Consider the following 12830-nt stretch of genomic DNA (forward strand, 5'->3'; position numbering starts at 1 on the left):
CAAATATCACTTTGGGGTCGGGTGAACATAGTAAAAATTAGTATATTGCCAGCAGTTAATTATATACTGAAAATTATGCCTGTCCTAATTAATAAAAGTTGGTTTAAGAAAATACATACACTGATATCACATTTTATATGGTGTGGAAAGGTCAGATGCTCATACTTAAGGTTGTCTTGTACACAAGATAAAGGAGGACTACAATCAAACTTCTTACATTATTATATCTCCTTCGGTTGTGAACAAGCAAGCCACTTATTTCATTCTTTGGCAGATAAGGACTGGATCAACATAGAAAACATATGTTAATGAATCTGGACATTGATGTGGGGAGTTTATATTATATTAAAAAAATACCTAACGAATTGAGACAGAGCCCAATAGAAGCCACCTTTAACATTCTAAAACTGTCAGAAAATACTAGGAATCGTCCCAATGACGTCTGTAAATCAACCGCTTTGGTACAATCCTAATATCATAATTAATAAAAATGTGGTTAAATGGAAAACATGTAAAGACAGAGGTATTACTAAACCTCATCATATTATTAATAAAAACTCTTTTAAACCGTTCAATGATTTAGTTGATCAATATAATATACCCAGAAATAATATTTTAAATGTTATCTCTTTAAAACACGCTGTAAATAAATGCATATCCTCGGAAAGTATGCCTTTCAATAGCCATGAACTGGAAGATGCACTTTTAATCAAGATACATTTAAGAAATTAATTAAACTATTTTATGGGATAAAAAATTAACACCACACTAAAAATGCTAATGATGGATGTGTTAGGAAATGGATTATGGACTTAAACATTTTAGATGAAAGAGACATATCATGGAATGATATTTGGAAACATGCCAATAAGCCCTTTAGAAACATTAAAGATAAGCTGACTCAATTTAAGATATTTAATAGATTGTATTTTACATCTTCTCAGCTGCTTAAAATTTGTGTAGTATATAGCAAGTTATGTACCAAGTGTCGAGCAGCTGAGGGAACTCTTGTTCATTTATTGTGGGAATGTCAGAGAATAAAAGAGTTATGGTTGAAAAACAACAAAAGAAGCAATCACATTCCTTAATATAAACAAACATCCCAAGGACACAGCAAACTTGTATTCTTGGAGATCTCTATCAATTTAGTAACGTGTCATCAAAGAGTAAAAATGCATTTCTTTCAAGATACATAATAACAAAAGGGTAATATTAAAAAAATGAATAAATGTTGATAGTCCAACTTATACTGACTGGTATACACAAATTTGTGTTTAGTACAGTAGCATCGCTAACCCACATATGTGGTCCTCTCCAAGGTTTCTCATAGGCATCATTGTCGATGTCCCACTGGGGTGGGTTTTTCCTTGCCCTTATGTGGGCTCTACCGAGGATGTCGTTGTGGTTTGTGCAGCCCTTTGAGACACTTGTGATTTAGGGCTATATAAATAAACATTGATTGATTGATTGTATTTGTCACTTGTACAATGTACAGCAAGAGGTCATAGGTCAATGGCATCCATGTGTGAACCTGGGATCAAAGGGTCACATAAACCTATTATTATTTTAGGTAAGGCTTAATATTTTCATATAGACGTGCTGAAAACATTTAAAAGTGATATTTTGAGTCCTTAAAAGTGATTGAAGAACCCTCGGTGTCGTTAGGCTAACGTGCTGGTTCGGTGTCGCCGTTAAGGGAGGGGCGGGTGTATGAGGCATCGTTAGTTCCAATGTTCCCACTGATACTGTAACAATAATAAAGCCTTAAGATCGACTTTTTCTTTAACCTGAGGCCATCTGTCACCTTCTCTTCCCACATTCTTCTGCTAAAACACTTAATTGAAGTCAGCTTCCATTATTATTATCATGAACAGCATGGAAGCTTCACCTGCTGACATCAAGGAAAGAAACAGCAGCGTCACATATTTAGCTGACCTGGTCACCAGTGTAGGTAAGGAGACCACTAATGAGCTGACCTTTGAAGTTGCTGCCAGGTGCAAGTGTGATGTAACGATGAGGATGGCAGAAAGGAGTTGGTGAGGTTAGGCTTTTCTAATAAGAACCACAGTTTACAACTTTTACAATTTACATTTGTGTTCCTGTTCCTGCTGGCTTGTTTGGACTTTTACTTTTACCTTTTATCTTTTTTGTGTACAAAGGACTCAGAAGTGTGTCATCTCTGACCACGGTTGTTGTCGAATTTGACTTATTTTTGTTTTGTGTTGTTTGGAGAAGGTGAAGCCCCGAATTGAAATGTAAGCCCTAACATTAGCTTCTAATGCTACCCTGCAGCCCTGTATCGTTAGTTTTTATTTATATAAATAAATATAAATTTATTATTTGTTTTCCACTGTACTAAAAATGTGTTTATTCTTTGTAGCGAGTGTATGTAGTGTGTAAAATTATGCAACAGAAACAATTTTTAATATAATAGATTTAAGTAGAAAAAAGTAATAGCATAATAATATATCTATTAATAGTAAATATTTGGTCTTTATTGAAACTGTTTCAGTAGTTCGATATTTGGAAAATATATTTTATTGTATATATTTTATTTTGCGAATGTGTATATGTATGTATACATATGTATGTATACATATGTATGTATACGTATTTATGTATATATGTGTATATATATATTTATAAGATATATACATCTAAAATAAATATTTTTTAAATATTACTTTTACTTATACAATAGTATTTAATTAATATTGACGCTAATTGAAAATGTATTATAGTATAGTAATAGAACAGTAATATTATATTAATGATCATAATAATGTTAATAATAGTATAGTAATATCATATTATCATAGCATATATTTTATTCTTTATTCAACAGATTAACAAAAATGTATTTAAAAATTATGAGCAATGGGGGGCAAAGGGGGGGGCGTTGGGTGCCCACATATGCGGTCTTCTCCAAGGTTTCTCATACTTGATAATAAGTACACATACGCAGTTCATCATTTACAAAGTATATTTTAGTATGAATACTCATTAGCCTATACAGTTTATAAATGAACAATTATGTTAAGTTGTTAAATTATATTTTATATATATATATATATATATATATATACACACATACATACATACATGTATATGTATATATATATATATATATATATATATATATATATATATATATATATATATATATATATATATATATATATACATACATGTATATGTATATATATACACACATACATACATGTATATGTATATATATTAGGGGTGGGCAAATTAATGCGTTAATTACGAGTTAACTCATCAATCTATTAACGCCGACAATTATTTTATCGCACATTTGCTTATGTTGTTTACATGCTTTTATTTTGTTAACGCCTTTTCTTAACAAGATGGCGTCGCCCGGACGGGCTTGGACGTCGAGGGGCTCTTGGTAAAGATGGAACATTTGGCAAAAATACCGGACAATTCTGCAAATTTCATGGCTGGCTTACAGCGTGGTCACTCCGGGATCACTTACGACCGCCAGACAATTCTGAATGTGGATAGATCGGGCCGTTTTGGACTGAATGACACGTGCTTGCTAGACCGACTAGCTAGCATGGGAATACTTTGCCGGCTGCATCCAGCGGCCTGTGAAGCAGCGGAGTATATGTGTTGTCTGTCTATTTGTCTGTCTAGCTCCATCCTATCTTGCCGATTGTATTGTACCATATGTCCCGGCAAGAAATCTGCGTTCAAAGGACTCCGGCTTATTAGTGATTCCCAAAGCCCAAAAAAAGTCTGCGGGCTATAGAGCGTTTTCCGTTCGGGCTCCAGTACTCTGGAATGCCCTCCCGGTAACAGTTCGAGATGCCACCTCAGTAGAAGCATTTAAGTCTCACCTTAAAACTCATTTGTATACTCTAGCCTTTAAATAGACTCCCTTTTCAGACCAGTTGATCTGCCGTTTCTTTTCTTTTTCTTCTATGTCCCACTCTCCCTTGTGGAGGGGGTCCGGTCCGATCCGGTGGCCATGTACTGCTTGCCTGTGTATCGGCTGGGGACATCTCTGCGCTGCTGATCCGCCTCCGCTTGGGATGGTTTCCTGATGGCTCCGCTGTGAACGGGACTCTCGCTGCTGTGTTGGATCCGCTTTGGACTGGACTCTCGCGACTGTGTTGGATCCATTGTGGATTGAACTTTCACAGTATCATGTTAGACCCGCTCGACATCCATTGCTTTCCTCCTCTCCAAGGTTCTCATAGTCATCATTGTCACCGACGTCCCACTGGGTCATTATTGTCACCGATGTCCCACTGGGTGTGAGTTTTCTTTGCCCTTATGTGGGCCTACCGAGGATGTCGTGGTGGTTTGTGCAGCCCTTTGAGACACTAGTGATTTAGGGCTATATAAGTAAACATTGATTGATTGATTGATTGATATTTATGAATAATGCAGACGAGGAGTGTTGGCTGAGTTCTTAACGTTTATTTTCAGAGCGTGCATATCACAACATACAAGATGCCGTCATGGCGACACACAACCTATACCAGGCTACCGCGCATGCTCGTCACTCCTGTTGCATGCTGGGTAGGGTAGTTCTTTTATTCCCTGTACCATGTATATGCGTTCAGTTTATCAAAGCACCAAGCAAACAATCGGAAAATTCCCATCATATCAATTCCTAGATATAGTCATAATTATTTTAAGTGCACTACGCAGAATAAACACAACATTATTAATATTGCTACTACGGATAATTTGATCAAAAATTCCCTAAAACAGCCCACTACCTATAATATAGGTTTTTTAAACATAAGATCCCTGATAAAAAAAATGTTTCTGCTGTTACCTCAGAAATTGCCTGTTCAGATGTTATGATTGTGGCTCATATTTATTTTCCATAACAAACAGGATAACTTAAATACCCTGGCAGTGGTAGTAATAAGCTTAAATGTTTGTATTTACATTTTTTGAGTTGATTTTCATAAAATATGATATTTAACTGCTACTGTTTAAAGAGGACTGATTTAAATTGTGTTTGCACAACAAATGTTTTGGCGCTTTTGTTCATGTGGGAGAATATTCCAATAAAGGTGCACTACACACTACTTTTGAATTCATTATTGGGCTTTGCGTATACAAGGCAGTTAATCGCGATTAATCAGAGAAATAGTGCGATTAACTTCGATTAAAAATGTTAATCGTTGCCCAGCCCTAATATATATATATATATATATATATATATATATATATATATATATATATATATATATATATATATATGTAGGTGTGGAAAAAAATCACAAGACTACTTCATCTCTACAGATCTGTTTCATGAGGGGTTCCCTCAATCATCTCCTGATGATTGAGGGAACCACATAGTCTATTACTATGGGGCCATTTGAAGATAATGTTTGTTGTGGTCTTGGCTGCAAGGCCCATCTTCCTCCTCTGGCGTTTCCCTTCCCTTGCTGCTCTTCTCTCCTCTTCAAAATGTTGAAGTCCTTCATGACAAAGTTGCCTCCAGAGAGGGCGATCTGAGGCAGAGCTTTCCAGCTGTGTGTGTTGTATTCCACTCCTCTTGAGAGTTATTTTCAGTTGGTCCTTATATCTCCGCTTTTGACCTCCTGCAGATCTCTGGCCATGATGAAGTTGACCATACAGTAGTTGTCGCGGAAGTCTATCAACAGGCATTCTGATGGTGTGGCCGGTCCATCGCAATTGGTACTTGAGTAAAGTGGCCTCCATGCTCTTGGTATCAGTTTTGCTAAGGACTTCCGTGTGTGGCACACGATCACGCCATGTCAGACCAAGGATCCGCTGGAGACACTTGATGTGAAAGTTCTCCAGCTGTTGGATATGGCGACGATACAGGGTCCAAGCTTCACAGCCATATAATAGTGTGGAGACACAGATGGCTTGGTAGACTGCCACCTTGGTACGTATGCTGAGGTCTTTGTTCACATACACCCTCTTACGCAGTCTACCAAAACTGGCTGAGGCAAACCTTATTCTGTTTTGAACATCATTGTCCATGCTGCAGTTTTCGGAGAGGATGCTCCCAAGATATTTGAAGTCAGGGACTATTGCTAGGGGCTTGTCATCGATGTTAAAGACAGGTGATGGTGGTCGAGTTGGCGGAGGGGAGTTCCACTGGCAGAGTACTTCCGTCTTTACAGTGTTCACAGTGAGACCCAGTCTACTATAGGCCTTCACAGGAGCTGTTAGCGTCGCCTGCAGAGCCTCTGATGTATGTGCCACGAAGGCACAATCATCAGCATACTGTAACTCCACAATGTTCACAGTTTTAGCCTTGGTAGCCGCCTGCAGTCTTCTGATGTTAAATAAGCTTCCATCCAACCTGTAATCCACCAACACACCACTGCTTCCCTCAACGTCTTTGTGCAGTAGCCAGGAAGATGTTGAATAGCACAGGTGCAAGTACACAACCCTGTCTGACACCTGTGGATACCATGAAAGGCCTAGACTGCAGTCCTCCTGTTGTTACCTGAGCCATCATTCCCTCGTGGAAACTTTGCAGGATGTTTACAAACTTCCGCGGGCAACCAACCCTGAGAAGGACCGCCCAGAGCAAGTCTCTGTTGACCGTATCAAAGGCCTTTGATAGGTCCACAAACGCCATGTACAGATCTTGATGATGCTCCCGACACTTCTCTTGTTGCTGGCGTGTAATGAAAATCATGTCCACAGTGCTGCGATTTTTCCTGAAGCCACATTGAGACTCAGGCAACAGGTGTTCTGTTATGCTTCGTATGAGTCTTGACAGCATCACTTTGGCAAGAACCTTGCCAGCAGCAGATCGGAGGAATATTCCTCTACTATTGCCACAGACAGACTTCTCACCCTTCCCTTTATATATGGTTACGACATTTGCATCCCGCCATTGTTGGGGGACTGCTCCGCGGTTGCATATATCAGCAATGTAATGGAAAATTGCTCTGGTACAGAGATAGCCTCCCTGTTTAAGGATCTCTGCAGGGCTGCCATCCGGGCCAGGGGTCTTGTTGTTCTTAAGTGACCTAATTGCAGCCCAGACTTCAGAGAAGGTTGGCGGAAGATCCAGTTCTTCAATAGTTGGGTAGCGGGGCAGCTCATCCAGCACTGCCAGATCAGAGGTGGCAGGTTGATTTAAAAGTGTTTGGAAGTGTTCCGCCCATCTGTCCACAACTTCTTTCTGGTCCTTTATGAGGGTTAAACCATCAGCCGACTTCACAGGTGAGAGAGAGGAGTTCCTGGGGCCGTGGATGGTTTTCACAGCATTATAGAAGTTGTGCATGTCGTTCTTCACTGCAAAATGTTCGATTTCTTGAGCCTTGTCAGTCTACCAGTCATTTTTCAGTTTTCGTAGGACATGCTGCACCTCCTTCCTTAATGTTCTCCAGTGCTGTTTTAGCCGGACAGATGTTGGGTTGTTCAGGGCTGCGTTATGGGCCTTGTGCATGGTGTTCAGTATGGTTCTGATGGATTCTGAGTTTTCGTCAAACCAATCCTGATGCCTCCTACGGCGGTAGCCAATAGTCTCGGCTGCAGCCTCATAGAGCTTTGAGCTAAGCTTGGTCCAATTGTCATCAACACTGCCTTCAGGGCTCAGGAAGGGGTCGAGTTCCTGCAGCTTTCCTGCAATGGAGGATCGAAGGCTGTTCCAGGCCTCGTCTGCTTCAAGTCTGGCACAGTCCAATCGCTTCTTGCCAGTTTTTCAGAGACGAATGGGGACGTACTGACGCTCGCAACTTGGAGATAATCATGCGGTGGTCAGTCCAGCAATCAGCACCTCGCATTGCGCGGGTGATATGTACGTCCTTGGTGTCCTTGCGTCTCACGATGATGTAATCCAGCAGATGCCATTGCTTGGATCGTGGGTGCATCCAGGAAGCCTTGTGTTTATTTTTCTGTTGGAAGATTGTGTTGGTGATTGTCAGGTCATGCTCAGCACAGAGACTGAGTAGCCTCATGCCATTGCTGTTGACCTTCCCGATACCATGCTTCCCAATCACTCCTTTCCATATGAGGTGGTTTTTCCCCACCCTGGCATTAAAATCACCAAGCAGGAAGATTTTGTCACTGCTAGGGATGCGCTGTAGAGCCTCAACTAGTTCCTGGTAGAAACGGTCCTTTGCCTCATTCTCGGATGGTAGAGTTTGCGCATAGGCACTGAGAAGAGTTGCGTAGCGGTGTTTTGCCAGGGGGATACGGACAGACATAATCTTTCACTTATGCCGGTAGGTGTTTCAGTGAAACTGGGTAGCAGGCTGTTTTTTATTGCCAAACCAACACCATGGTGATGCGGTCCTTCTGTAGGGTAACCCTTCCAGAAAAAGGTATAACCCTGGCCTTCTTCTTTTAGGGATCCCTCATCCAGAAGTCTGGTCTCACTCAAGGCGGCGATGTCAATTCCATAACGTCTGAGCTCAGCAGCAACAAGCGCAGTTCTTCTTTGCGGCCGGTCCGGATTGTTGTCCAGGAGGGTTCTAATATTCCATGTAGCCAATTTCAGGGGAACTTGTTTACTTTTTGTTTTTCGACCGCGGTAGTGGAATGTCCCGGTAGGTGCGGTATCCTACCCAGGGTGTGAAGAGTGGGCAATGTTTAGGCCACTTTTTCTAGGCCTTTCCCCAATTTATCAGACATCCTGACGCCGTCAGACTTTTTGCTTTAGAATCCAATTGCAGTTCTGGATCCACCAAGGTCAGATGCAGAGACCTGTGCGGTGATACTTTTTAAGTGCCTCTGGGGGTGCACAGTTCCCAGCCGCACTATCATCGCCACAAAGAGATGGAGCCTAGTGGCAAGGGGGAAACCCAGGACAACCAGCACCTCTTCACAGCTGCAGGAGGCCGCCGGCACCATCAGTCTGTCGTGGCCCGCCTACGTGTGCCTCCATCACGGTGATTTTCTCTCAGGGTGTGCTCCCCTAGCCTTTGTCTTCCTGGACTTACCCGCAAGGCAGCGGATCGATCCCCTACCTTTTAGCCTGAAGTCGCAAGACTCCAGTTACCGTGTGTTGCCACGAGGAGGCAAGGTTAGGGGTCTTGGTGAAGGAGAGGCTTTGTACTGACCTCGGAAGGCTTACGCACTCGGCTTCCTTTACCCAGCTGGGTTGGTCAGCGGCAGGAGCTTTGCGTCACATGCATCCCTAAATGCAACGTCTCTCTAGCATGCTGCACTAGACGCATCACTACACCCTGCGAGCCAGGCCCGCTAACATACATACATATACATACACACACACACACACACACACACACACGCACACACACGCACGCACATTCACCGCTGCAATCCACATGCTGCAAAGCCCTTTAGCTTAGACCAGTGTCTTTTAACCTTTTTTAAGCCAAGGCACATTTTTTTTCATTGAAAGAAAGAAATCATTAAAAAAATGAAACTCAGTAGTCGATATCAACAATAAAAAATTGTGAATTATTTTGAGTTTTTTTATGTTTTTCTGTGTACAGTGTTTTAGTTCTTGTCTTGCGCTCCTGTGTTGGTGTTTTTTCCTGTTTCAGTTTCATATCTTCCTTTTGAGTGCTATTTCTCCACACCTGCTTTGTTTTCGCAATCCAGACTATTTAAGTTGTGCGGATGCTTTCCTTCTTTGTGGAGACATTGATGATTGTCATGTCATGTATGGATGTACTTTGTGCACGCCGTCTGCTGCGCCACACACTGTAAGTGTTTGCTGTCGTCCAGCATTCTGTAGTTTTTGTTTACTTTGTAGCCAGTTCAATTTTAGTTTTGTTTTGCATAGTCATCCGTAAGCTTCACAGCCTTTTGTTTATTTTTGGTTAAAGCGTTAGATACATTTTTACCTGCACGCTGCCTCACGCTGTCGTCTGCATATTGTGATCACGACACGAAATGTTTCCGACATCTACTAAGCAATTAGCTACCTGCTGCCAACTACTGACATGAAAGAGTATAACGTGGTTACTCTGCCTAGCTCTAGCCAATACAGACCCTTAACGGCACATCATTTACGGATTCTAATTACTGTTGTGCAAAAAATATAACTAACCCAATTAGGTGAAATGAAAATCTCCCACGGTACACCAGACTGTATCTCACGGCACAGTGGTTGAAAAACACTGGCTTAGACGACCGAAGAATTGACAAGCTTGCGTACGCACAAAAACCTCCCGGAAGCCCTTTTTCACGGTAATGTTGAGATGTATCAAAACTGACGTTGACGTGGAAATGTGAGCTGCCTCATGGCAACTTCTTAACCAATGTACGCACATTTCCACAGACTGTGGATACTTCAGCGACACACGGAAGTGATGCTGGGTTAGAGTCATGGGCAGGGGCAAAAGGGGGCAGAGCCCCCTTAAATAAATGTATTGCCCCCTCAAATCAAAATTTGAGAAAGCAAAATGTAATAAACTCACAAAATTACTACATTATAAGTTGACAAAATTATCTGCACTAGCGGAAAAATCCGCCAAAAAAAAAAAAGGGACACACACGATATAGTAGTGTCGGCTTCCCTCTCATCCCTCCCTCCGCTGTGCGTGTATTCAACATTCCACAGGCTGCGCAGCAGACACACACCCGCACACACACCTCAGCCCTCAGTAAACATCCAATCACTGTTGCAGTATGAAAGTAAAAGAAAAGGAAAAGTTGTCTACATTTATCATATACTTGTTAGGATGGGTGTATTTGTGTAGTCTTATCTGTCATAAACACGTTTATCGTCGCAGACTTTCGGTGCTACGGAGTTCCTTTTTTTTTTTTTTTTTTTTTTTTTACAACTTGACGAGAGCAGTGACAGCGGAGGCTCTGAGCAGCAGTGGTTTGGAAGGCAGAGAGCCTCCACTGTCCCTGTAACAAGCTACAAGTCATTTATGATGCTGTTAATGACGGTAAAAATGAAACATAAGGTATATATCCTGCTTAGCAGCCCTCCTCTGCTGTCCTCTGTTCAGAGCGGAGTCCTTAGCAACGGCCCGTTTTACTTAGCAACTGTCTGGCAATCGACTGCTGGAATTCTTTTTCTGTTGATTTTCTTGTAATTCTACATAGTCAATCTTTAATGTTTTAATCTACATTTTGTAATAAACAAATTATAAGTTTCATTTGATATGACCAAGACACCTAAAAACAAAAACACAGCCGTTTTCATCGATTTACAAGCAAGTGGGCAACACACATATTATGGAGTGAATGAATTTTGTGCCCAGATGAGTGCCCACGTCCACTGCATGTGACAAACTGAAGACAAGTGACCTGTGTCTGACAGACCCCTACGTCATGGGTGTCAAACTCTGGCCCGCGGGCCAGATTTGGCCCGCTGTGTAATTTCATTTGGCCCTTGAGGCAATATCAATTTAGCATTAGATCTGGCCCGCCGGTGTTATACAGCGTCGGTGCCGCTGTAACACCGCATTCACCGCTAATACTCATACTTGCCAACCCTCCTAATTTTCCCGGTAGACTCCCGAAGTTCATTGCCCCTCCCGAAAATCTTACGGGGCAACCATTCTCCCGAATTTCTACCGATTTCCACCTGGACAACTATATTGGGGCCGTGCATTTAAGGCACTGCCTTTAGCGTTCTCTACAACCTGTCATCACGTCCGCTTTTCCTCCATACTAACAGCGTGTCACATGACACTTGTGGCTTTTACACACACGCACAAGTGAATGCAATGCATACTTGGTCAACAGCCATGGAGGTCACACTAAGGGTGGCCGTATAAACAACTTTAGCACTGTTACAAATATGTGCCACACTGTGAACCCACACCAAACAACAATGACAAACACATTTCGGGTGAACATCCGCACCGTAACACAACAGAACAAATACCCAGAAACCTTTGCAGCACTAACTCTTCTGGGAAACTTCCAGCAAACTGACCAATAATTAACGTTTTATTCATGCATTTTCTCTTGCTACTTCAAGGCTTGAATGTTATGTTCATTCATTATTGTTATTTTATTTTCAAATTTATTATTAGCCTGTGGAAAAAAATTGATATTTACCTCAGAAGATTGCAAATAGAAAAAAAGGCAAAACATTTTTATTTAAATGTTATTTTATATGCCATTGATGTTTTTTTTTATTATTATCATCCATCCATCCATCCATTTTCTACCGCTTATTCCCTTTCGGGGTCGCGGGGGGCGCTGGCGCCTATCTCAGCTACAATCGGGCGGAAGGCGTTATTATTATTATTATTATTTGAAAACTGGATTTTGCATGTCACTAAAGTTATATAAGCCTTGCTTGTTCAATATTTAATGCAAAACTTGTTTGGGTCCCTATTAAAAGGTTAATTTGTTCAACCTTGGCCCGCGGCTTTGTTCCGTTTAAAATTTTGTCCCACTCTGTATTTGACTTTGACACCCCTGCCCTACGTAAAGCCCCGCCCCAGGCTGTAGTCCTGTACTGTTGTCATTTTTCTCCATGTAATCACAGCGGGTTTTTTCTGTTGTTGTTCAAGCTTACTTATTTTCTGCTCCAGCTTCCAGCAGCTCACAAAGAGAAAGTTAATGCTCTGTAATGCATCCATTTTTCAGAGCATTTAAAAAGTCTATTCCTGCACCTGCATGTAGTAGTAGCAATGATGCTACTGCTAGTACACCAGGGACAGCAGCTAGCAATACTGCACCTTTAGCACCAGCAAGCACTGTTTCTCTTGCACCAGCTCCCTCCGTCCCCCCAACATGCGCTCCCCCAAAGCAGCCTGCTCAGCTACCCAGTGGCTTAAATGGCAACTCACCATCTCAGCCAATACTGGGTGGCTACCCAAAGCTTGCATTTGGTACAACATTAAGATCATTCAATCCCGCCTGGTACCGCACACGACCATGGCTATAGTATTCTGTGGTGCGAGACGCCTGCT

General features: G+C 41.7%; 1 protein-coding gene across 1 annotated transcript in view; it reads right to left on the bottom strand.

The window, feature by feature from the left end:
- The window catches only part of LOC133553138 (kelch-like protein 29), a 600020-nt gene that overhangs the window by 581390 nt on the left and 5800 nt on the right, over window positions 1–12830 (bottom strand). The gene's annotated exons all lie outside the window — the stretch shown is intronic.

The sequence above is a fragment of the Nerophis ophidion genome, linkage group LG05 (assembly GCF_033978795.1).
Source record: "Nerophis ophidion isolate RoL-2023_Sa linkage group LG05, RoL_Noph_v1.0, whole genome shotgun sequence".
Classification (NCBI taxonomy): domain Eukaryota; kingdom Metazoa; phylum Chordata; class Actinopteri; order Syngnathiformes; family Syngnathidae; genus Nerophis; species Nerophis ophidion.